Here is a 27,298-nt window from a genome sequence, read left to right as displayed (position 1 = left end):
GCGTACAAACTCAGCAAACTGCCCAGATCAAATTATTTCCTTAGAGGGATGTGCAAGGAACTTGGACATCTACACTGTACCTCCAGAAGGTATCTCTTCTTGCTGGCTGCAAGATCTGTGATCTCTTCTTGCTGGCTGCAGAGACAACAGCCTGGTCTCTATATGTTCTAAAGGAAGGATAGCACAGAAAATCAAAGTTGCAGTACCCATGGGAACACAGTGAGATCTTATTGAAGGTGTCAGAAAACCACTATGGTGGAGATGTGCACACACTTTTGAGACTGGCAGATGTTCCTCAGGACACATTTTCATGTTGTTTTGTTCCTTAGCTGACAAATCCTTGAGGCTACTGAGTTTCCTCTGCCACTCACTCGGGGTAGCACAGACTGAGTCAGAGTGTTTTGCATTTTTTTCTCTGCCCTGCTGCTTGCCAAAATATTTGAGAATATTTTGAGAAGAGTTAATGTTCACAACACTGCTCGGGCGTAGCGTCCAGGATGTGAAGACAAGCAGGCTGGATAGGAACTGACTTTTCAAAAACAGCATACTATAATTTCATGGATATATAATTTGGATGCCCAGATCCAGAGAAAATCTCAGCCTGGGTGCCAATAGCCTCCTAGAGAATTATTTTCATCTCGGGGAAAAACACTGCTGAATGCAAGTGAGGTCTTGCTCTCAGTGTATCTGACTGGTTCACCCCAGCGATTCCCCACCTGGTGAGTAAAAGCTGTAGCTCTCCCTGCAGAGGGATATCATTCTTTCCATCGACTCTCAGCAATCTGGTGCGTAATTTAGTTGCTTGGAAACATCCTGTCGAGGGCAAGCACTTTCTGGACAGAAGGATCAGTGCCTCCTGTAGGGCACTGAAAGCAGGGAGAGAAAAACCCTTGTTGCTTACTCAGTTTCTCTCTTTTACCACTTTGCCACTGGGCAATAGGTAGAACATTTAAAAAGGAAGTGTGAGGCCTGGGGTGATGAAATAACTGCAGATGAGACGACAAAAAGTGCTGGGCTCTGGAGTGACCATCTGTAATCCTCCTCCACACTGCCTTCCACTTGCCTCAGTGGCTGCAGGAAACGGGATACAAAACATCAAGGGAAATTATGAAGCTTAAAGGGCTAAAATCTGGAACATCTTGGATATTTCAACAATGTTGGATGGGACTAAAACTAAAATGTTGACGGAACAGAAATATTCATTTGTCATCCTCCCTAGAAACATTTCTGAAGAGCAGATTTCCCTTTCCCAGAAGAACAGGAAGCCAAATGTCATCCCCCTGGGGAAAACAAAGTGAAATATCCTTTAGATAAGCCTGGAGAAATCCAGAGCCAAATGTTGTATTGTGGAAGTCTGGGTTCAAGGGTCTATCCCATGGCTAGTTTCTGTTCTGCAATGAGTCTGGTGCCATTTGGATGGGCTGTGGGTTTAAATCCTGGCCCTACAGAGTTTGCTGGCAAAGCATGCCCCAAAACATGTCCCACAACAAGGAGTGCTGGAGGATGGGGGGGGGAAATGAAGTTGGTCTTGCCATCACAGACACAATCACACATCTCATAGGTGAGCCCTGGTGGGTCTGACTTTGACTTTTTGAAAGCAAGTTGTTACCTCAGGATCAGAAATGATGCAAACTAAATTCCTCTTCTGCTTTGAGGCTTATTGATGTTTACTTCCTGATGCTGGTTCAAACATTGATGAGATCTCCCTCGCGTATTCAGCAAGGGTTGAGCTTGCTCTGCAGCCTTCTCCTTAGTTGAGTGCCTTACCCCTAATGCGGAAAACACTTCAGGATGTTATGTCCTCCTCCAGATTTCATTGAAATTGTCACGTGGGTTCAGAGGATGCACATAGAGACATAAAAGAAAAGATGTGTCCTCAGAAAATCCAGTCATAGTCATTAAACAGAGCTGTCAGTGGTAAAGCCCAGCTGGTTCCTCAGGAAAACGCAGCAGAGACTGGTGTTAACAGGGGAACCGATGGATAAAACCAGCCTGAATGTATGGCTACAGGCAGGGAGGATGTAGGAACAGGGCAGGGCAGGCCGATGATGGAGGCTGTCGCTCCTTTTCTCCCTAATCTTTTTCTCCCTAATTCTCCACCACATCCATCAAGCTCCATGGCACACCCCAACCCTCCTCCAGGTCTGAAGGACCCCAAAAGCTCACAAGCAGGAAGCTGAGAAACTGTTGGCACATCACCAGCACGAACGAAGTGTACGATCCCACACACGGGAGCAAGAAGGGGACATGCCAGGAGGAAGGGCAAGGTTTTGAAGCTTGAATTTAATGCGGGGAGGCAGGAAGACAGAGCCGTGACACCCAGCGAGGGCTTGTGCAGTGATCTGCCTCGTTGTTTGCTTCCTTGCCGGTGTGTGAAAAATGTGAACGCCGCAAAAATGACACCACCTGGGGTAGTGTCCTGAGCTGTACTTTGCACTTGGAAACCCATTTCCGTCTGGGGCTGGGAGAGGGCTGCGAGAGCCCGAGAGAGGCTCGTTTTCTGCAGCTGCGATCCTACTCGCTGCTCACTGGGAAAGCGGTGACCAAGTACTCCTTCAGCTCAGTGGTTTGAAGAGCACAGGATGACCTCGCAATGTGGGGAATAACCTGCCAGAAAAATGACAAAGCCGTGGACAACGCACTGTCTGGGGCAACCTTTTATCCGCTGCACTGAGAAAAAAACCAAACATGCAAGACAACCAAAATAACATCCTTTGGCAGTGTGTGACCCAGAAAGATTGCAAATAAAGGGAGAGAAAAGGGATGGAGACAGAAAATAGCAGCAGTTTTGAAGAAATTCATTAGTGGTGACTTTTGATAGTTCTGAGCTGCAGACAAGCCCGTGCTTACATGGCTGGGAGCGGAGGCTGCTTTGGGAAGCGGGCACAGCCTGATAGCAATGTCAGGGCCATTTTCCAGTTCACGGTTCTCCTGTTTCACAGCTGAACACGAGCTTCCCCATGGCGCTCAGAGGCCATGGATCATCACTTTGGGGAGCAGGGTCACCAAGTCGGAGGAAAGGGATTTGTTTGCCCGGGACAACCGGCATCTGTTCCAGTTCACAGACTACTGCTCCTCTCTGGGTGTCTCTCCGAGCATCCTGGTCCTGCAGTCTGAAAGCGAGCCTCTGGCCGTAGGCTGCATTTCCCCCCTCACTCAAGGTGATTTCTCAGCCCTGACGTGCTTCACCACCCACCAGCACAGCCAAGTTGGCTGCTGACTCTTTAATGCTCCGAGCGCAGCCATCCTCCATGAGTGGCTGCGGTGATTCCAAAGGAGCAGACGTATGAGTGGCAGGATCCGTCCCTGTGGGAACAATAGGAGCCGCTCCATTTTCTTACCCTTAAGTCAGCCGTGCTCTTGGCAGCTTTGAAACCATCTCTCCTGGCCATCATTACAGTGATTTAACACATCGTGGAGTGCTTACTGTTGTGCCTTGGGAGACACTGATTTCATAATTGATCACCACGGCAGGAAAGCAGAGCAGGGCGGCCCCCCTCGCTCCCCCATCCACGGCTCTCCGTGCCATCAGCAGTGCAGCGGAGACAAGAATGCTTGTAGGAGAGCTGCGATGTGCACCAGGGGGCTGAGGAAAGCCCTCTGCCTGAGACAGACATTTGGGGATCGCTCCTGTGTGATTGCTGATCACTTACCCTTGCGATCAGGCATTTCAGACAAGTGGCAATTTCTCCTCTTGCGTACGCTGGGGCATGAGTTTCATCAGCTGAAGGGCCAAGTTCCCCCCACCCTCCCAACATTTTTTTGAGAGCCTTCATATTTTTGAGAGCCCACAAGGGCTAGAAAGAGCATTTCTAGCCTTTTTAGCCCAGGGCAGAGGAGGTTTGAGGGCAGCCTGGCCTTTGCCACCTCCACGGAGCAGGAGAGGAAGCACGCTGGCTGCATCACTCTCAGCATCACCTGCTGATAGGGCAGCACAAACCAAACCCATGCTCGTGCAAGATCCTCAGAGCTGTTTTCATAAGATTTGTACATTATTTTTTCTTTTCCCTGAGGCAACAGTTTGTAGGCGACATCTATATTTTTGACAGAAGCCAGGCAGTCTCTGCACTGCAAGGCAGAGCCATACCTCCGCTCTGTCTGCTGGACCCGAGCCCTATCACGCTCCGAAGCCAAACACCACATCTGGCCGCATCCCCTCCCACTCCACCACATCTGAAGCGAAAAGTGCGGGTTTTTCTTGAAAATAATGATCTCTTCCCCAGAAACGCGTATAGAAAGTGACAGTGATAGAATAGCTGGTGTCAAACCAAATTGTTTTCTGAATCAGCTCTTTGGAAATCTTTAATAAGAAAGAGCTGTTTCATCGGTAACAGCGGCGACCCTTAGCGTGAGCACGGGATGACTGCTGGAGGTATGGTGTGGGGACCCTGACCACCTGCCCTACAGCCAGGCCTACAAGCAAACTGTCGGGCACGTCGGCACCCTGTCAAAACCAGAAAAATCCCACGTTAGTCGCAGCAGGAAGACAAACAGCCCCAGCATCAGAGAGCTCTGTTGTATCCAAGTGGTTGGTGACTATTACAGGCTTGACAGTCTTCCAGAGCAAAAAGCTGTACGCAGCAACAGTGCAAGCCCAAGACAAGAAAAGCAGATGTTCCCGGCTCCTCCTCCATCCTTGTTCCCATATGTTGACGAAGTCGGTTCTGTAAAGCAGAATATGCTGTAAATCAGAGCGGGGCAGAGTTCACCAGTTGGGTTGAATGTGGCTCGTAGGGGTGCGCAAGTGAACCACAGTAATTTAAAAATAAGCTTTAAGCTTCCTTGAGTGAGCATGGGATTCAAGTGGAGTATGCTTCACAGACCCAGTCTTTACACTTTCAAGAACATATTTTTACGTAATCTATTTTTACTTGGGTTGGCTGTGCACTTGATGTGAGTAGAGATCCTGCTCTGTGGTCACTTGAGCCAGAAGTTTCTCAACAAGAACTTCTTGATCCTGCCTGTTTTTTATTTTATTTTTTTATTTTTTATTTTTTTTTCCCATGGCTCACACTTTTTGTTTGTTTGTTTGTTTTCAGGATCAAACCCTCTCATTTTGCCTGTTTAGCATCAAACAGTTCACGTTGCTGTGATTTTGAGTGAAACCAAATTAAAAACAGTATTTGAGCAAGGACTTACTCTTAGGACGTGTGTGTTTGTCTCATCGATACCAGTTTGCACAAGACTGAGCCTTGATTATTTAGGGATTTTGGAACAGGAGAAAATATTCCCAGACAATGTGAAATCTCTGTTTAAAAGGCTTCTTTATTCGTTGGTTCAATGTTCAGGAAGGTGCTTCTCTCTGTGCACATCACTTGAAGCCCCTAGCTTCCTGGCGAGCTGTTGTATTGCTCTGCAGCTTGCCCCTTCTTCAGACAGTCCCACAGGCATCTCTGCAGAGAGGGCTGGAGGGGGAAAAATCCCACCCAGGAAAATCAAGCAGGGAGAAGACCCATCGAGCTGCTCCTGGCTTCACACAAAGGTCTTCTACAGCCTGAAGACTTGCTTTTATGGCAGACCCGCCTGGGTGTGATGCTGGAAACCTGCAGTGTAGTCTTACAGCTCATGTATTTGAAAGGGCTTCTTCCTTCGACTACATTGACTCCATCACTTTATTAAGATTGATAATCCCATATTGAATATATAATTAGCAGTTGAAAGATAACTTCATAAAATCAATACACTGTAATGTACTTCAGGTAATATACTGCCTTTTAGCTGTATATGGATTTTCTTTCTTATGAATGTTTTATCCCCTGTATTTCCCTTTTGCATATTTTAAAGAAAAAATTAGAAACTTTAAAAATTAAAGTTTCCTATACAAGGAAAATCTGTTATTGAAGATAAATGTGAGTTTGATATCTTCCTATATACCTTTTCTTTTCTTATATATCAACTGAAAAAGAAAACCATTTTAGTAAAAAAAAATAAATCATGTATTTAGAACTGTGATATTGAAAAAAAAAAGACTGAAATATTCTGATATGGAGACTGAACAATTTTAGTCAAAACAATGTTTATTTTAAAATAATGTATTTTCATAAACAATAGCAATATTAATTTGTAAATGAAAAATTTCAAAGTGACTGGGATCACATAACACATAAGATCTAAATCCATTTTTTCCCATATTTTAGTGTCTTAGTGACAGTTTTTTTGTTTGTTTGTTTTTTCCAGTTCAAGGCGGGAACATATTTTAAAGGCTGCTGATTCTCATGAAATTGCCTAAACTAGTTTATTTGTTTTACTTACAATTTTTTATTTACAATAGACATTTTATTACACTTAATACAAATTAACATATAATTTCATTACAGAAACGCATCAGTGGTATTTTAAATGGTGAATAAACATTCCTTTATAACCTTAACATGGCCCAAATCACAGCATGAAGCCAATGTTTGAGAAACGGAGAGAAAATTTCTCTCTTAAACTGGCTAAAATAAATAGCAAAAATACTGTTCACTTTGACCTTGAAGTTAAGGAGACACAAAAAATAGGGTCCATTATGTTTAGAATAAATCAGAATTATTTTTTTTTTCTGGTTTTAAAGCCAGCTCATACCTGGGACAGCTGTTTGCACACTGGTGTCTAACTTGTTCACCGCCAACCTAAGTAAGGTGAAAATGACATATTTTGACCTGCTGATCAGAGGACATCGGTGTGCTGATGATCTGTACTGCAAGGCCTGAAGTTTGGGTGTGCATTCATGGGCTGAGCAGAGCTTGGATGGAGGTGAGGGCCACTCCTTCACTAGGATGCAGGACAGCTAGGACGGTTGCCCAACCCTTATGCAGTGTCTGAAGCTGTGTCTGAAGCTGTTACACAACTCATGGGTGAGAAAACTGAGGTTGGCGTGGGCTCAGCACCTTTTTCTGTTTGTGGGCTTAGGTATCTGTGTTGCACTTCTTCCTCTGGAAAACAAGGTAGCTGGTGAGCATCAGCTCGGGAATGGCAGGAGAATTGCACAAGAGCAGGAGACACGGTTGGTTGGAGGCCTGCTGTGGCCTCCAAAGTGAGATGTCTGTCTTAATCAGTGATACCTATCACATCTCGGTCTGTGAAAGAGTAAAACACGCTTCCTCCTCCATCCTGGGCACGTGGGGAGGAATCCAGGTCTCCTTGTCTTGGGATCCTTCCCTCACTCCCCTCTGTGTTGCAGGAACATCATCCTGATCTCCTGCGGGAGGCTGTCTCAGTCCTGCCCTGAACCCCCAGGTCTGGGGGTTGTTATTTTAAACCAGACCGTGGGCCTCCTGACATGCCAAGGCAAAAAAAATATCCATTTCTGATAATGAATCTTGTTATTTTCCTAAACTCTGAGGAAATCTGAAGCACAGCTGGTGGTCCTGGAGGAGAGTGAAGAAATACTGCTTAATGAGAACCTGGTGGGTTAATTAGTCCGTTGTATGATGTGGTTAGTCAATAGGAAAGAAACACTTGGAAGTTTTAAACGGCATAATCATGACTGACCTTAAGGTAGCGGTGGCATAATAAGCAGTTAAATGCGCCTGAGCAATAGGGGATGTTTGAGCAAAAGAGGATTAGGGGGAACTGTGCTGATGTGCCTCTGCACAGTTTGAAGCAGAAGAGCTACAAGAGTGAATATATTAGTGAGGCTTTTAGCAGCAGAAGTGAGATGGCTGGCAGTGTTTCCAGCTCAATACACTGAGTGCTGACCCACAGAATCTGTGGGTGCACACGGTGAGGCAGCACGTGCTGCAAGAGCTGGGAGGGAATATGGAAAAGAAGAGAAAAAAAAAAAAGGCAGCTGAGCTTCAAGTCTATATTTCCTTTTGGCCTACTCAGAGGTCCTGAGATGGTTTTGTCTTCCCCTTTTTGTCTCAATACCCCAGTCACGTGTACCCACAGCGCCTTGAGTGCCTCCTCCAAAACGTGTGCTTTTGCAATCTGTACTTCCGTCTTTCAACTTCATAACAGTTGTTCCACTAATGACTGATTAACAACTAACAGTTGTTTCACTAATTTGATAAACTGAGGTTTCAGGTATATGATCATTCCATTTACAGTCATTTTGTTGTAACCTACAAAGTTGCATCGTCCTCCTCCCACGTGGGTCTTTGAAGAAAGCCGAAGCTGCCAGCACGTGCTTGCTGTGAGGGCAGGATTTGCCCTCCCATGTGTGGCTGCCCCCAAGCAGCTCAGTGTGGTCCTCCTTGGGACCTGCTCTTCTCATATCTTTCGTTTCCTCTGGCTCAGCTGATTGCTGAGCATCTTGCAACACTTTCCTGGCCGTGGCCCCAGCTGTACGTGGGCTCGGCTCTCTGTCATTATGCCGCTGTTGCTACTGGTTTCATTTCATCTGCTGTCCTGAGCCTGTTGCTGTTACATATAAGCCTGCCAGATTTGCCTGCGCGATTGTTCTTTTGTCCAGATGGATGTTTAACTCATGCCATTTAGTGCTGATCTGGTTTTCCTATTGCTTTCTGCCTACCCAGGGGAAGAGGTTTTGTATTAAAATTCTCCTGGAGTGCTGAGTCACTTGAACTCTGCTACTGTGTCATGTGCTCGGTTGTCTGAGTACGGGACCTGGTTATGTCATATCTTGCAAAATGTGTTTTCTGTTTCCCCATCAGAGTTTGGCCTGAATGCCTTCCAAATTATCCACCTACTAGAAACTGGGAAAGTTCTCCCTTATGATGTAATTCCCATCTTAGAAGATTGTTTTGATCTTTTCCAAGAACCTGGTTGAGATTTTACAGCCAGGACGCTTTTTGCATGCTTTGCTCTTGCTGTATGTTCTCAGGCAGAAGGGGGGTTGCTTCTTGTGATTTGGCCAGCCACGTAATTGCAAAATGCCAACAGTTCGTGCTGTTGCCCCCTCAGATTATGTTACTGTGTGCTCAGAGATGTTCTAATCCAGAAAACACTTGGTTGCACTCTTAAAGACATATAAACGTTGCTGGTTGGGTTTCCTCTAGTGACTGAGTTGGTGTTCACCAGACCCTCCCTGGGGTGGCTGAGGCTAAGCTCGAGCCCAAAGAAATTCATTATCCACAGCGCTTCCCCTGCAGACTCATCCTGATGCAATATTCAGCAGACAGTTTTGCCTTGAACAAATCAAGTGCTCTGGCTTCACTCACTGGTAATCAGCAGTGACATTTCTTTTGTGATGCTGCTCAGTGTTTGTGGGCTGATGCAGATCCCCAAGCATCTGCAAGGTTTTCAGTGCTATCGGACTAGCGAGCCAGTCTGAGCAGGTTTCAAAAGACGTAATGAGCCATTTTCTTAGCAGCCTTGTAGCTTCCTTCCTCAGTGACTCCCTGCTGCATTTCTCATCCCTCATTGGCTGCATATGTCCTATTTATAGCTTCACTTCCTTGTCTCGTGTCCTTGTGCATCGGAGTGCTTGACCTACAGTGACTGCTGTCTCACCCTGAGGACATTTTCTGGCTCTGCTGTACCACATCAGGGCTTACATTGTCCTGCCTCCTGCTGGGTCTTACGCTTGCTTCCATAAACCCAGGCGATGCGCCTTGCGAGAATTTCACATTGAGGATTTGTCTTCATCTGGTGGCTTTAGAGAAGTTTTTGGTATGTCACCAACACACGGGCACATTTCTGCAGCCGGATAGTGTTCATTGTTGCTGTGATGAGCACTGCAGCTGCCTCCACTGTTTGCATGGAAATGAATCAGTTGTTGATCCTGCAGGCTCGCGGTGGGCGTACTGGTTTGTGGCTGGCAGCCTTCTCTTGCAGTCAATGCGAGGCCACTTAAAACAACTGAATTGACTCCGGTCTCTGTTGTGTGTCTTAAAGACCTTTAACCTGTCCCTTTCTGGCTTCATACCTGCTACTGTCTGATCCTCTCCCTCACAGAAATCAGCAGCCCTCACAATTTTCCAAGAATTACACCAAATTTATATTTATTTCTCCAAGCTTTTGTTTGCTCAGGCTGAGTTCATCCCCAAAATAAAACATTTACATGTGCACTCTGTGTGTCTACATGTGCATGAGGTGTCTAAGCTTCCACAGTCAATGAAAGTCCAGTCCACAGAGACAGTGGAGCTGAAAAAAGGACTCAGGTGGCCAGCTTTGCACACCTACTTTGAGGCTGAATGGCTGAATTGCAATCTCCACTGCAGTCCCCATTGCCTGTAATGACAGATGAGGGAATGTCATTGCCTAAAACCAGTCTAGTGCTGCCTGAGATCCCCTAGGATATCTGAAACATCTGCAGTGGATTGCCCAATATGACAGAGTAGCAGATGGAGACGAGGCCAAATACTCCACAGAACCTGAAATGACACGGGACACTGGACACGTCAGCCTCCACATACAGAACTTTAGACATCTAGCACACATGTAGACACCTACATTTGGATATCTTCCTATTAGAAAGGTGGCTGGGGCTGTTTGAAACGCCCTTGGATCCCCTGCTTGGCCTCCAGTTGCTGTTCCTGGGCATCTCAGTTTGGGCAGCTGCATCTATCTCATCATGTTTGCAAAGTGCCAGAGCATTGTCTCAGCTGATTAATCTGCCACATACCTCCACAAACACTGTTATTTGTTTCTGTGGTGTGTTGTTTCTTCCCCTCTCCCTACTGAGATAATAAAGGAGTTTTCCATGATTTTCTCATCAGTATTCAACAGTCAGCTCTGAACACAGAATCATTACCAGCTTTCACTCTTTTTATGCCTGTGCTTTTACATTGTACCTTAGTATTTTCTTTCTAGAGGTCACACCTGGTACTGTATTTTCCTTTTTATTTCTCATTTTGTCCACGTTCTCTGGCCAAAAAGACCTCACCTTTTTGTGGTGTGTCACATCTGATAACATTTAAGCTCCCATACTTTCAAACAGCTATTAGCAGCACAACTATTTAAGAGAGCGCAACTCATATTCTACCATACGTACTTGGAGATGGCTTGGAATGCCTCCTCCAGACTTTTTCTTCTTCCAGCCTGTACTTCATTGCCCAAGATTTGAGTACATTTATGAAGAGGTAAAGTAGAAATATTTTTGCTATGTTAAAGGAGATAGCTGGCAAACATCCTGATAGCCATATTCATGAGCATTTTTTTCTCTCACTGTTAATACAGTGTCTCTAGATTGCATGAAAATAAAAATTTCCTTATCACAACACAAAGAAAACATAAGAATAAATATGTACGTATAATGCTTGAACACTTAAGTGTTTTATTTGATTTTCAATAGCCTCAAATGGAACACATAATTGTTGCAGCCACTAGAATTAGTGTCTGACCTACATTTATGTCAAGAACTGCATTAAAACACATAAAAGTAAAAGAAAATATGGTTTCAGATAGCTCTTTCCAGTTATTATTTGATGAATAAAATCTGTCACCCAAGCCCAGATCTCCAGTAGGTGTAAATGTGACTCACAGAAAGGGGGCTGAAAGACTTCAGGTAAAGGCAACAACTCTTCCCAGCCCACTCATGTATGTTAATTTAAGAAAAGCAAACATTTGTAACAGAAAGCCATCCAGCTAGAAATGTTGAGAACATGTGTTTTCCTTGTTGTAGCACAGCCAAAAGAGACAAACTTCCATTTACACAGTATCACATTTTGCCAAATTAACAATAAAAGTAGTATTAATATTTAATATTTATATGACATTGTCATCAGGAGGCCAGTTGGGTCTGATCCCTACGGTGTGAGATGTGCGGACACTGAAAATGATTTTGATTCTTTTTGTTTGTGTTGAGGAACCACTGTGGTGTTCTGCAACCCCATTGTGCCTGCCAAGATGTGGGCCCCAGCTCCAAAAGGCTCATGAGTATTTTAGGACAATTTACTTTTATAACTGTAAGTTCTTTCTTTGTATCTTTTTGACTTAGTAACAAAAGCTGGGTTTATATGTGTGAATCAGAAAATTATGGGATCTGATTCAAGTAACACCCCTTCAGGATGTTACTGAGTAAGGAAAGAGGATGTTTCTTATGGCTAGAACAGATTTGCAAGAGGAAAGATGCATGTATTTTTATGCTTTTGCATGGAAAACTTTAACACCGTAGTTGTTTTTGTTGTGGTGGTTGGTTTTTTTGGAGGTTTACAGGTGTCTAAACAGACTGGTTTTGAAGCAGGTGAGAAGTTTTGATTTATCAAAGCCATATAATTTTGTTCAAAGGTTTGGATAACCACCCACAATGAGGATCCCTGGGTATTGTCTTGTCCCCTGAATGCTTCAACTCCCTCTCCTCAGGCATTACAGGGAAGGAGCTGTTTGCCAGTGCATGAACTGCATCCTTCAGCACAACCACTAAATAAGTAATGATCACAATATTACTACTACTACCACCACCAATTTGCCATCAGACATCTCTCAGGTCATTGTAATACACTTACCTTAAATTTTAATAGCTTCTCTTTCAACATAGGCGTATTTGGCCTAAGGTGCATTTAGATATTCACTGACAAGAAAAATCATTCTCTGGCCAGCTGGGATGGTTGAGCCACCAACTCCACGCAGCTGGATAATCATAAAAGAGTATCTGAACTGCTTCTTCATTGTGATGTGTTGTCTCCAGCATTACTGCCATTTCAGCAGAGATCTTTGCATGAATGCATTCACCTGGTCCTGCCCAGGGACAGAGCTTGAGCAGACACTAGATGGGTATCCAGCCCAGCTGTGAGCCTGTAACGCTTCAGCTGCCATCACAAAGTCATCCAGGAGGGCTCACAGCTAGCATAGGCAGCTGTGCCTGGGGCTGTAAGGAACCCCAGGGCCATGGTTTTGGTGGCTTTGGGACAGTCTTTGGTTTTATTCACCTTGGAGAGACAGGAGATTGGATATTCCTATGAAGGACACAGTTTTTTGGGTTGAAACTTAACAGTATAGAAATGACAGGTTGGAAGTAAACAATAAGCAAGCTGGTTCCAAAAGCTGGATGCATCCACTTTAGCTTTTTAGCTTTAGCAGGTGCACGTTTTTAACTCTCTTTATTGTCCCCACTCTCCGTACTTGGATTTGCATCATGGAGATCTCTGAGTTTAAGAGCCAGATTTCTTAAGAGGAAAGTAAACCAAAAGATATGCTCCAGGCCAGCACCTAATGTGCTCCAACAACTAACAGGCATCCTGTCCTGATGACCATGTCAGAGCTGTTCTGAAATAAAACCACAACAAACACACAGTGTGGCTATTAGGTCCTCAGCACAAACAGTTTCGCTCCAATTGCAATCTGCAATAGGATAATCTGCTGCTCCTGTTGCACCATTTCACTTGCAAATGCAGACATAGCCAGAAGCTGTGTGTGCCTGTAAGGAGCTCAGACAAATGTGCAATCTCACTGCCTCTATGTGACAGTCTCTCTCCCAGAACATCAATGGTTCCCCCAGTATTTATGAGCCCAGGGATTGTTCTTTGGTGAATAAATTGCAGCAGATAGATGTGTCTGAAATTTCTATCATCTAGGACTCTTAGTAAACTCTCTGAAAACTAGATGGATATATCTGAAAAGCATTTCTTGGAGCTATATGGAGCAAGAGTTCACTGCATTTGTATCATGCCTTGCAGAGTTATTTTTCTTGTATTACTTCCAGAATCTTTGCTACACAACAAATTCAGACAAAATAATTTGTCTGACAAAACCAATCGTATAAATAGTGTAATTTCACGCAGAGATTTTCAAAGCATTATTTATCTTGGCCAGTTAAAGAGCGATTCTCAGCTCTGAAGACAGCAGAAGAAATGTTGTCCTGATCTATGTATGCTTATCACTCGGGTTCCAGGGATGCTAAAGCTTTGAACATCTAAAGGCTCTGCTACATCCTCAGCTGTTCCGCTTCTTACCTGACTTTATTTATGTCTCCAGGTTATATTGTACAGGCATAAAAACAAGGTTCACAACCAAATTAAATGGTTGGCCTAAAATCTAACACTATTAGGCTACTTCCTAATACGTAGGAAAGGCACACCGTGTTCCTTGTGAAGAAATACCATGCTGTGGCTTTAATGTAGCCTCATGCATAATGCAAGAAGTCTTGGTCACCAGACCATGTTGATTTTTTTTTTTTTTTTTAACAGAAATGCAATAGTGGCTAGGAATTTTTCTGAGGCACTTCACAAGAATTTTTCCTCTTCAGCTACTAACACTGTAGCTTTAATACATCATGGACCAATTCCAGCCCCTGGCACTTTTAGTAGTAACTTTTATCTTTAAGTCTATAATCCTGTAGAATAGAAATGTGGTATGTATATATATATGTTCCATGAGTGTCAATTCTAATAGACCTCTATTTACTTAAAGTAAGATGTATTTGAGAACTTATTTAAAATAGTGCACCACTTTTCTTCCCTTGAACCCACCCATCTACTTCTCCAACAAATGAGAAGTTTCCACCTCCAAACTGAAATGATCACTTATCAGAGGCCTTCTCTGGACCGTTTATTCCTTCCGTCACTGTTCACTAACCTGACCTGCAGTGCACAGGAGGATAAAGGGTAAGACATTGTGCAACTTGTAGGAGGTGTAGAATGAAGCAGAAACAGGATCAGTGGAATGCTTGAGCTGAACCCAAAGCTCTAAAGGACATACAAAGAACATCAAATATGCTCAGGTTTGAGTGAGTTTTGGTTAAATATTCTGCCCAAACATGACATTTCAGTGGACATAGGACTGTTTCAATAGTTAGAATTCATTTGTCATTTTTGAAGGGCAAAGAGAGAGATACATGATGACAGATTACTTGATTTAAAAGCCACCTCTCCCCTTTCTTTCAGTAGTTCATTGGGCAAATGTCTCATTTAAAATGCAGGAAATAAGGCTTTAGTTTCCTCACCTGCCTGAGGAGATCTGAGCTTGCCCTAATTTCCCAGGAAGGGCCGCTAATCACCAGACCCTTAGGTATCTTCTGGTGCAGGAGGGAGACAGAAGGAAGGTTGTTTTTTCAATACCTCCAATAGAATGTGTTCTACTTTGTTTACAATATTGAAATATTCATGAGAGCAATGCCTTTCCTCTCCACTGCAGAGCCTAAACATCATGATATAGAGCCATTCTCTCTGGCTTAATGAATATTTCAATATTTTATATACAGTGGAACAACATTAACAGGGAAAAAAACAAAAACACAAAAAACAACAAAATGAAAGAAAGTATTTCTCAGCAGAATATTCCCCTGTGCAATAGCTGTAACTCCTTTCTCTAGGTTCAGATCTCAGTGCAAAAAATAGGAATCGAACCCCAGGCTTCTACCTCCGGTCTGGACTCTGAATCCACTGAGTAAAGAGGTAGTAGCACCTGGCAGTGGCATTTTTAAAAATATTAATTGAATTCATTCTTTTTTTTTTCTTTAAATGAAGACAAAATAGAAATTCATTGTTGTGCTTTTTTTCTTTTCTCTTTTCTTTTTCATTTAACCAGGAAAATCTGTAAATGCTTCTTATTAGTTCATTGAGCTACACCAGATTTCGTTCCCAAACTTGAGAAGTCAGTAATTTGCATGCCCCCTGACTTAGGATTGTTAGAGAAATATGAGGGGAAGGTAAGATAAATTTGCTGCTGTCTAATGTAAAGATCAAAAAGCAATGGTTGAAAATATGATATGAGCAATTTTGGAATTGCCTTCTGATTGTCTCTTGATGATATAAGATCAAATATAATCCATCTATGAACGAAAAGTCTTTTTTTCCCCTTTTTACCAGTACATACAGAAATTCCACATGAAAGTTGTCAGGTTTGTGAACACGGGGAGCAGACTTTTCATATAAGGACTCTTTCTGAACTCTTGCTTTTCAGGGTATTGCTGCTGTTTAACAATGAGTTGTTGGATTTACTTCAAACCCCTTAGCAGAAAGATCTCTCTCCTGGCCATACACCGGAGTACCTGAAATTTCAGGCTGTCAGGAGGTGTCCTGCCTCTATTGTCTGATCAAAGTCAGGGTAAGAGGTCCAGAATCTGGTTTATTATGAAAAATGTCTAACAGCTTATATTGTAACCCCCTTAGTTTTTTAGCATTCTACTTTTTTTCTTTTTTTCTTTTCTGCTTAGGATGAGTTTCAATTCATGCCAAAAATTGCCCTGCCAGCACTGAGGCTCCAGTTTCATTGCTTTATTAGGTCTTCAGCTACATGATTAGCCCGAGGGATAGATCCACAAATAACAGCTGCTCAGCTGGGGTGTTTCCTTAATCCATGCCTCTCCCTTTCAGAATCAAAGACATACAGAGGTACGAGAAAATTATCTCTATCCTACAGAGCTTTACAGAGCGAGTGGGAAGGTGGGTAAATGGGCATGTCTCTACTGGAAATCTTGTAGAGGCTAAGAGGAGGCAACTGCACTTCACTGATGGAAATGCTCTCTGTTGACACATTTAAGCTAAATTAATTTTTTCATCTTTATGCAGCAAACTAAGATCTAAACTGTCTGGGGTATAGGAACAAGTGAACCCAGAAAAATAGCTATAACCAAGCTGCTGTGTGAGCAGCACCATGGAAGAGCTGAGGGTGTTTTTAGTGCTAATTATTGTGCATAATAAAACTTATTTATCTTCCTACTTAGGAAATCCTGTGGATATTCTGTATTCATCCATTCCCACCTCTTCAATAGTTTTTTTCATATCTCCATATATGTATATTTAAATTCAGGAAATTGTACAAAATACGGAACTTGAATGTTGTTTTATTTGCTTTGAGGTAAATACCAATAGTTCTACTGAGATAATTGACCAAAACCTCAATTGGTGAAATTACTCTGAAGTTATTGGTTGCAATAGAATACTGTTTATTTATATTAATTAAAATATGGTTAACTGAAGTTAAAATGGTCCAAAATTTAAGCAAATCAGAAAAGAAGCAGGGTCGTCCATTTATTGATTTAATACCTTCTGTGTTTTTTTGATAGACTGTTATCTGAAATAATTTAATGAGTCTCTTCCAGCCAACTAAGTAAAATCTGATGAAAAAAAACAAAAGTTTATTTCTTAGCCGTAACAAACCTATGTCCTTTAATATAAAGACATTTCTTCTCTGTCTGAAAACTTTAAGATGTGCCTAGGATAAATTTTGAGATGATAGGAATTATTGTGCTAGTTGCAGAAAGAGATTCTGTCCCTTTATCAGCCTGAGTTTTTAAAACAGACCCATAGGGTAAGTAGGCCTGTATTAAAATCTGAAAAACAAAATAAAAGGGAAGAAAAAAAAAACATTTCTCTTAATTCTTGGCCTATTGGACTCAAGTGGATATGTATCCTCCATGCACACAAGTGTGCTTCTGCATATCTGGAGCTCAAGAGAAGGCTGACAGAGCAGATGCAAGATGAATGGTTCCCATAAGAGCAAGATGCCCAGTACTTTCTTGCAATTTTAAAGCATCTCTCTCCTCCAAATAAATTATTGTAGTTATTGGCCCTTCATTACTCTAGAGATTTTTATTTATTTATTTATTTATTTATTTTCTGAAAGGATTTGGAATAAAACATACCACTGCCAGTGACATAAATAGTGTTTTATTTCTGCTAGCTGTGCAGACCACCACTTAAGGGAGAGGGAAGCAGCATTCTGCCCTTCCTTTTGACTCATGGAGAGAATATCTGACTAGTTTCCCATTGAGACCTCACTTTGTATAGCTATAAAAGTGGTGAAATTGCAGAGGTTGATTTCAGAGAGTGATTTGAAGCTTGGCATAGGTCTAAGTCAGAACACACCTTCTGTCAGCTAGAAAAGGTCTGGGTAGGAACCAGCAGGAATATGAAAAGTCTGAGGCAAGTCTGTAGCATTCATAAAAAACAACTATAGAAGTTCACAGACCTGAAGGGAGGCTGTGTACCTGCTAATATGTTCCGTTTTTACTCATTATCCTAACTGTTTTGATAAAGGATACAGCTTCTGCCTGTGAAACTTTCAGTATCACTAGTCTAGAGCTGCTTTCATGTCAGATACACAGGTTAAGATTTTCTTCCCCCAAAGGTGCTACAATTTAACTGCTGACTGCTATTTTTAACCTTTTCTCTGTACTTTCTGCTGTTATGCATTGGTAGTCAGGTCGGTTTTTTGCTATGTCCCTGTCTCAAGGAGCAAATACAGTGCTTGCCTATTTGTCTTCTGGTGCCCCATTACCGTGGTTGTCACAGCTTGATGCCTGACTGTGTGGTACTCATTGTGCTAATTGCTTCTCCTCTGCATAAAAGGAGAACTTCAGGTAACTCAGTGCTGCCTCAGAGATGGAAACATTAAGAAGAGACGAGGTTATTCTGTTTTAAACATTCATAGCTCTGAATTCGTGCACTGAAAGAGACGAGTCTGATGGTGATCCTCTGGGCTCAGTGATCACAGTGGGAATTTTGCCAGTGGTGTTAACAAGGTCCAAGACTCCTTTGAGAGCTCCAGATAGTCCTCATTGAGTTTCAGGTATTTACCCAGTGGGGCTTCATTTAAAGATAGATCTGTTTCTCTAAATATTCTTTGTTACAGCCAGGCACTAACAGCAGAGAGACAGAGCTGGCACATAGCTTACAGTACTCACCTCCCTCCTGCCCTGCAGCAGCTCTGCGGGGGAGCTGTGGGGCTGGATGGGCATATGGTAAGAGATTGCCTTCTTTGGGGAGGCTGATTCACCTAACCCTTAAATGAAACACCACACAGAGAAGGATTCTTTAAGCTGCACTTTTTTTGTGCCTTTTAATTTACAGCTTACAATTATAGCAGAGCATATGGCAATGCAGATGAGCAGTCAAGGTCTGGACCCCTGGGATGAGTGTAGCTGCAGTCCTACCTGAGTGAAACCCAATGACTTCTGCCAGGGATGACTTGGTCCCAGGAGCCATCTGCTTCCTTGTTGGGGAAAAGCTGTGTTGGCTGCGTGGAGCTGGCTGCTCAGGAAGCAGAACACAATGCCCAGTGCAGCCACACAGCCACCAGCACGCTCGGAAATGCAGGGAGTTGCACAACCATACCTGCTTTTGGGTGTGTCTAGATGTAGCTGAACCCATACTATGTACTAATAGTTTTCTGCGGTCTCCTTGGGTGAGGGACAAAAGTAGAATAAGCCTCTTGTTGGGATAGTCACATTTCCTTGTGCTCCTACTAAGCAATTAAGAGTATAAAGAAGTAGAAAGCCGTGTCTACTCGCCCTGTTACTCAACGTGCTGCCATCCTGTTCGCTCAGGGAGTAATGTGACAATAAAATAAAAATCTCAGGTTTATGCTGCTGGTTGGGGACATTTGTACAGACAATTTATACCTCAAAAAGGTACTTGCTCCGATGCTTATCCATCAAAGAAAAGATCTCAATTTGAAAATGCATATACTATAAATCTGCTATCAGGTGAAAAAAGCTGGCACGGGTTGTCCAAGTGCCTTCACTGTCTGTAAGAACTGTCTGTCAGCTCAGTTTCTAAGGACAACTGCTACATCTGCTGCAGTTTTGATCCCTCGGTTCTGTTTCTCTATCGTCATCTCTTCAGTCCTGCTAGAGACATCACTCCTACCAGTATTTAATTCCTGTGCAGTCCTTGGACCTTGTTCTCCTGCCACTTGTCCCTGCATGTGTTGAGGGTGACACCAGTTGTGCCAACATGCCAGAGCTGTTGTTCCTCTGCACCCCTGCTCTCAAGGTCTGACTTTCCCCTACCACATGTGTAAGAGTTAGGAAGGACCTTCAGCTCTTTCTCCAGTGCTGTGTTTCTTCTTACTACTGCTTTACTCAGTGCAAGTGGCTGGAAAGTTGTGCGTCACGGAGGCTGAGTGCAGATGTTTTGGGGGTCATTGGAACCTGGAATTTGTCCTGTCTTTATGTAAATGGTATCAAATGCTCGATGGTACTAAAGGGCAGAGTGGCATTTTCAAAGCAGAAGGTTGCTGAGACTGTAAGTCCAAAAGAATAATGGGATTTGTATGGGAGAAGTACCTAATCCCTTTCATAATAAACAGATTTATGAATGACAGATGTGGACAAATAATGAATGTTTCCCATTCAAGATCAAGTATTGAGTGAGCACAAGAAAATAAGGTTGCAGCTCTGGATGAATTTTAAACACCCTTTAACATCTCAGAGTTCGGTGTTGGAGAAGACCTATCTGATCATTCAGTTCTGCCTGTGTTCCTTACTTTGTTAGTGTTAAACACTTTTAATTCTGCAGGCACTAATAAAAGCTGAGGTGGGCTGAGAACAAAGAGATGCAAATAACTACTAGGATTTCATGCTTTATCCGAAGTGTTCAATAAAGGTTTTTCACTGTGAACACTTGAACACAAACAGTAAGTGTTAATTGAACTGAATAGTGTGAATGCGCATATCAGGCTTGTCAGCAGTAATAAGGCCAAAGAGACAGCAGTGAGGATTATTATATCCAAAGAAAAAAAAATGATTCAAGAGGCACTTAAGTTTGGACAAGTTCTCTGAAGTGTGTAAAGTGCTTGGGACTTGAGCACATATGGTAAAGTCTTAATACAAAAAATAGAAAAGGAAATAACTTTTTCTTGCTAGGTCATCTACTCAATCTCCTTGTCAATGTAGGATCTTTCTCCAAGGTATTCCCTTCGGGGTTAACCTTCTAGTGTTTTATTAATTCTAATTTTGAGATTGTGTCTTCACTGATACAGTGAATAATTAACTCAAGGAACTCCTTGCTGCAGGCTAGCCTTGGAGTAAATTGTTCGGTAGCTTTTGTGAAAATGCTCTGATGCATTTTGTTAATAGCATCTGCACCTGCGCTACTGGCAAATGAAACTGAGGCTATCAATCTGCAGGGTCTGGTCTCAAGACAATTTCCTTAATGGTATGCTAGAGCTGGATTATAAGGCATTTGATTCAGCCTCTGAAGGACCTCTCCGTTCACTTAGAGACAGGAAATCAGGTTTTCTAACCAAGCTAATGTATGAGGTTTTCTAAGGCATCCATCAGCAATGTAGCTAAACTGCCTGTGTCAGTGCAGCAATAAATATGAGTGCAATCATGTTAAAGGATGCACGGTGTGATTAAACTGGCTGCATGCTCAGCACAAAAGATGGCCTCAGACCAATCTCACAGTTGATGGGCCACATCTGCCATATGCTAAGGCAGAAAATTATAGACACGGGCGCAGGCTGCAGGTGAACTCCTCACAGCTGTGTGTCTGAGCGTCTCGTGTCTAGAGCAAGGTGAAGGGCTGCTGTATTCACAGCAGTAAATTAGATGGTGTTAGGGAATGTATCTGGGAACTGGGACTGGATCATTTGTGCTGTTAAACTGTCAGGTCAGCCCCTGGCATCCTGATGGCTTCGTTCAAACTGGATCTCTGGTAAACCTCTGGGCTTGTCTGGGGAGACAGTATGAGACAGGAGTCATTCCCCATGGGCAGCTGGAACATGGTCACCTTACTCTGCAGGGCAGACACGGGTTGCTCCCCAAAGTCTGCTGAGAAATAGTCCTGGGCACATGTGGCCTGCTGATCCAGGTGGGGTTTGGGGTGCTCTGTGCCCACTCCTGCAAGCTGGGGCCTCTGTGTCTGGGTCCAGCCCTTGTGCTGCTCACTTCAGGCTTGGGGCATCCAGTGGCAGAGTGTGTGAGAGGCAAAGCCTAGCAGGGTTCACAGGGGGATTTTGGATATCACTGCTGTCAGGACGATGTTGACACCATCGCACTCAAGGTCCCATGGGGCCAGCTCCTGCCTCATTGTCTTTCGCAGAGCTTTTCACACTTGCTTGCCTGCCACAACGATCTGCTCTCTTCATCGCCCTTTGTAGTCTCTAGGCTTGTGCCCATACAGCTCCCTCTGCCAAAATGTCATTGCTGTTCTTCCTATCCTCTTTTCTATGGCCTTCCCTGAACTGCACCCTTTCCAAAAAGGCTTGTGAACCCCAATTCCCAAACAGAAGAGGGTAACTTAAAAGTAAACCATGTGAAAATAGTTAATTAAAAAATATATGGTCTGTATTTATTAATGTGTATGTTTTTATGTACATAAATTTTTAAATATATATATCCACATATATCCATATGTATACATAGCAAGGTAAATGAAAACCGAAAAGACAAGACTAATAAAGTATTTCAGGTTCTTCCATGGTCAGCTTCTCCCACAGCAACTGAATTCCTGACAAATTCTCTGTTGTTATCCTAGTGATGCCTCAGCAGCAAAGGGAGAGGAAACAGGCAGGAAGAAAGACAGGTTAGTGGGGGAACTCGGATAAGATCCAACCTGATTGAAGCCAACCCAAGGCCTTTCGACCAGAGCATGGTGCATGGGGTGTCCTTCACCTGCATTCTGCTGGGTGCTGTGACCGAGTGAACAGCAATAATAAAGAAAGACCCACACATCCCTCAAACCTAATGTCATGTAGACTGATGTGGAGGACCAGGAAAAATAGTTACCACTGAAGTGATTTAGGGTTAGTAACCCAGACCACCTACACATTATTGGACTGAAAAATGTCCAAGTTCAGTTTTCAAAATGCTTCTCTAAGTGTAGCCTGCATGCCATATGTCTGCAAATGTTGCCTTCTACAGTACGTACAAGGAAATCCAACAGCCTTGGAAAGCTCATATTTCATTTGATGCTGCTGCTGTGTTTATAAGAAACAGAAGAAAAATAATGATCTGATGGCAGAATATGATTTATAGCTTTATGCGTAGGAGTGGGATGAAAACCCTGCCTCCTGGCAGACAGCCTCCTGTCCTGCATCTTTCCAGTCAATTTCAACTCTGCGACAAACATCTAAAAGGAGTGGAGTTAGAGCTGACTGAGTTTTCCATTTAGAAAAGGCTGGGAAGTAGCCAGATATCTAAAAATGATTTTTGACTGAAGAATCTAGGAGTAGACAGAAGCATTTCCGTTAGCGTTTTGCATTGCATTGTACTTTGAACTACATTTTGGTTTTGGTTTAGGATGTAATTGCTGACTTTCTGAAGAGCTGATGGAGATGCAAAGTCAAACCAACATCCTGCAGAGGACATTTCACATGTGAAAGTGGCACCACACATCAAAAGAGAAGCAAATACAGGGAATTTGAGTGGCAAATAGTGGTAGTACAGGTTCTTAGGACGCACTAAGAGGCCAAACCTTGAAGCTCTATCCAGAACTGAGGCCAGTTTACACCAGCTGTATATTACAGAAAATGAAACCACATAAAAGGCTGAACATCTTCACTACAGGATATCAAAATCAGAGGGGATTTATTTTCAGTTTTCTAATGGGGAAGGTGCAAGGGACATAATTTTAGCTCAAAGACCAATTCTTGCTGACAACAGGATAAAGCTAGTTAAATAGTTTCAGTCAGAAGGAGAAGTCATTTGCAAGTCCAATTCTTTGAATTTGAATAAGATGTAAGATCCAACACCTTTGAAGTCCAGAGCATTCAAATATCTAAGACATCCAGAACCCAACTGCCCTCAATTCATGTTAGTGGGAGCTAGATGCTTATCTGGTTTTGAACATCTGGCTGAAATGATATATAAAAATGGACTTCAGTTCTGAAACATCTTAAAGAATTTTTAATCTTTCTTTTTCGAATTGGGTAGCATGTAAATGTGGTTTGGCAAAACTTTGCTGTAAAATGAAACCGAAGGATAACTTTGGATTTTATTTTTTTTTTCAGACTTTCCAGCATTGAAGGTGGCTTTGGTAAGTGGATACGGTTTGGCCCCATTCCTAATTCTGACACAGAGCAGGGGGTACTTGATACAAAACTGGGAACTATTTTTAGAGAATATAAAAGAAATTATTTACACAAAAGGCTCCTGTGCAGCAGAGTGCACTGAAGGGTCTTCTACAAAAAAAATGCTGAGTCTGGAGGAGGGAGATATATTTTTATGACTTGGAATCCCAGTTACAGCAAGGTGAGTGTCTCCTTCACATTTCTTATTCAGGCCCTAAATAAGTGACTCCCACTTGGCCATGCATATGAACAGCCACCAGCAGATGAATAGCACAGGTCCTGAGCATCAACTGAACTGATCTGTCTCTGGAGGAGATGCCATAGTCCCTGCTTCCTTAAAATCCAGCTCCGTTTTGCAACCAGTTCTGCAAACTGACTGAAGGACACATTAAGCCTTTCACAGCATTGTGAAAACAGAAAAGGAATGAATTGTTCATCAGCCCTAAAGAACATTTATCTTCAATATTGGTGCTCATGGTGCCTCAAGCCCAGATGCAGCTGTTTATAATATGCAAAGTATGAAGCCCTGCCCCATACTAACACAATACAATAAATAAACATTTAAAGATCAGCAACGACTGTAGGAATCTCCACTCTCAACTGAATCAAATCCTGCCTCTTGCTGTCTCCAGCTCTCAGCTACAGAGGTGTCCAGACAAGACCCATGAGTCCTCAGGCAGCTGGAAATGTCCTGCAGACAAATCTCATCCCAGGCCTGAACTGCAGAGCAGGGGGCTTTGTTTGCTGCTAAATGGCCTTTCTCTCCTTGTCTGTAGTTCAAGCCCAGAGAAAACACACACTGATGCTGTCAATGTCTGCTCAATGACCTATGGTAGCCGGTCTCGAGTAAACAACTACCTAAATCACAGGTGCTGTCATGTTTGGTGGTATGAGCCACAAGACCAAAGATGCAAATAGCTGGAAGACAAAATGCTATTTTCCTGCACTGCAGTGTTTTCTGCAGGTCAGAGCGAGGGCGTATCAGTATGGGCAGCATGGGTCAGCCACATGAGAAGCAGCTTACACCAGAGCAAAACCCTTGCAAAAAGCTGACTGGTACAGAACGTCAGAAGGCATTTGCACAAGTGTTGTTAGCCCTATTCCCACCCATCTAAAATCCTCCTACACCGAAATTCACAAACATGCCAGCAAAAAAACAGGGGCAAAATAAAAGTAACAAATTAATGTTTAACATTTAATCTTTTTTTTTTTTTTTTTTTTTTTATTTGGCTGGAAATGAAAACCATTGTGACAACACTGCAGCAAACTGTCTGCGATTTTTTCTTCTTTGTACACTTTTTATTTTGTTTCCAAATGAACAGTGCATCCTTTAATTAACATGGGTGAGAAACACAGTCCTGAAGTCAGAGCACTGATAAAGGGTGTACAACTCTAGACTCTGAGACAAGACACAGATCCTCCTTCTGCCAAAAGCCTACACGTGACAGTAGTCAAGTCACTTCACAACTCTCCTCTCTCTATGGCACGTTTTTCCTCTTCAGCATTTATACATACACTTGGGGCATCAGAGTAGTCCTGAACTACAAGCACAGTGTCATGTTTAAATTGTCACAAAAATATGTATGTGTGCATAATGGCTGTTGTTTGAACCACTGGTCTGAAATTGGACATGTCCAGCTATTTAGCATTTAATAGAGATCCTCAGTAAGCATGGAACAGGATTTTTAAGAAGCAATTCTTACACAGATGAGCTATAATTGATACGTACTCTCCTTGGGTGTGCACAATTATGGGGGGAGGGTCTTCAATAATTACAAAAGGTAAAACACCGGCCAAAAACACATTTCTAAGACAATGTCACCAGTAAAACGACAAGATCCAATTATATGACTCAGTGGTTCAACTAACAGCTATTTTACACATGCCAGATAAATGACCAAGAATGTCCTGAAAATGAAATAATAATAATAATAATAATAAAAAAGATCTCAAGATATTTTCTTGTTGCTGTCGGAAGGCCTCTCATCCTTTTGGTTTAATTCAAGACCTTTCTGCCCCTAGAGAACCCCAGCATCACCCACTAGCACTGATGAAGCAAAGGTCATGCCTGTGTGTGTGTGGGGCCATTGCAAGCCCCTCTGTCTCCCTCCCCTCTCCCTCTCCCAGCCTCTCTTTTTCTTCCCAGTTTTATAACTCAGCTGTAAGAAATTGCTTCTGGCTGAAAGCTGGCAGCAGAATTCTGGTTTCAGGACAGGAATGATCCCCCCCCCTCCTCTCCTGATTTTCAAACCCTTTTCTTTTGGTCAGATTTAATCCACAAAAGTACGGGGTGGAGGAGGAGGGCAGTGCTGTGGCTTCAGCACAGAAGCTGGCCGGCCATGGCTGCTTTCATAATGCTTCAGTGGCTTTTTATTTTTCCAGCTGAAATAAGGGTGATTTCTGCATAATGTGACGGGGATATTTTTGTGTATATGTTTGTGTTTAAGTGGAAAATGGCTGAGTCATTTCGGCTCAAAAATGATTTTGCTGCGTGAGACGCTTTCTTTCTTCCCATTTCTCCTTCATTTTTCTTTGTGTTTGAAAGGAAGATCCAAAATAACACAGTCCTCTTTGGGTCAGTGAAAACTGCTGTCACAAATGCCTGTGTGTGCTTCTGTAGTGTCGGAGCTGAACAGAGAAATGGAAATGACAATGTTGGGACCATTGTAATGGTGGAGGCATCGTAAACAACTGGCAGCACTTCAAATGCTGTTCCTTGGATTATAGGAGGGCTTGAAAACCCAGACTGAAATCACATCTCATGCTGTGAAAAGGCAGTGAGGATGAGTTGCAATTTGTAAATTACCCATCTAAACAAAAGGGAAACGAAGTACTAGGAGAGGAGCTGCAGGGGCTCGGGGTGATGGCCTCCATCAGGTTCCTTGGTGTCTGTTGGTACTTTCCAGCCAGCCAGCAGCAGCAAGGTGAGCACCGTGACACATCCCTGGGCCCACCGCTGCTGCTTCTCTTATGCTAATGTTGTAGCCAACCCAGCAATGCTAAAGGAACGTGGCAGCTGCAGGTGATGATCACAAACGGAGAGGTAATGCCCATGGTAAAGGTGACTGCAAACCCTCTTCCCTAACACCTCTATGGGTGTAGATTAGGGTCCTGTGCTGGTCTGCTGCCAAGGCCCCGGCAGATATTTCATCTTGTGACCCCACTCTGAAGGCATGCCACCCGGCCCTAGGGTGACTTGTAATGCTACTTTTCCCTGGAGCTTTTATGAGGGTTTACTACAAGGCCATAATTGTCCAAGGCCTGCTCTTACGTGGAGGAGGGGACTTGAGGTGGGTCAGCCTCACACCTCAGGGGATCCCACTGACTTCAAGACCATATGTTCGCCTCTGGACCCTGGAGTATTAAGCCATATCCCCAACAGAGGGCATCAATTAGCAACCAGCCACAAAAAAATAAAAAAATCAGTGATTTCCCCACGAGCTGTCAAAGAGTAAGCAAAAAGTCCTGTCTTGCTGGATCTGGAGCTTCACATTCCTCAGCCATGGGAGCATCTGCTCACGAAACCCTGCCCTGTTGTCCCGGCCATTGGCACCAGGATTGCTGGGGGCAGCAGCCTTTGTGCCCAGCGCCGCACCCAGGCCCTGCACTGAAAATGATCTTTAGGTCCCAGGGAATAAATAGCATGTGGTCATCTAATTAAAGACCATATCTTAAAGCTTATATAACATGGGGCCAATTATGGTTGCCCTGGTAACTTTAATTCTGGTATTTCCAA

General features: G+C 43.1%; 1 long non-coding RNA gene across 1 annotated transcript; it reads left to right on the top strand.

Moving 5' to 3' along the window:
• Positions 1-13,263: 13,263 nt before the first annotated feature.
• LOC310893861 lies at positions 13,264-20,506 on the top strand. The gene is made up of 3 exons (XR_014579375.1): positions 13,264-15,218; positions 15,352-15,472; positions 15,727-20,506. It is a non-coding gene; the product is annotated as an uncharacterized lncRNA (long non-coding RNA).
• The last annotated feature ends 6,792 nt before the right edge of the window (positions 20,507-27,298 follow it).

Source organism: Anser anser (genome assembly GCF_964211835.1).
Source record: "Anser anser genome assembly, chromosome: 2".
Lineage (NCBI taxonomy): Eukaryota > Metazoa > Chordata > Aves > Anseriformes > Anatidae > Anser > Anser anser.
Note: the sequence above shows the minus strand (reverse complement) of the source record. Positions and strands in the feature narration are given on the sequence as shown.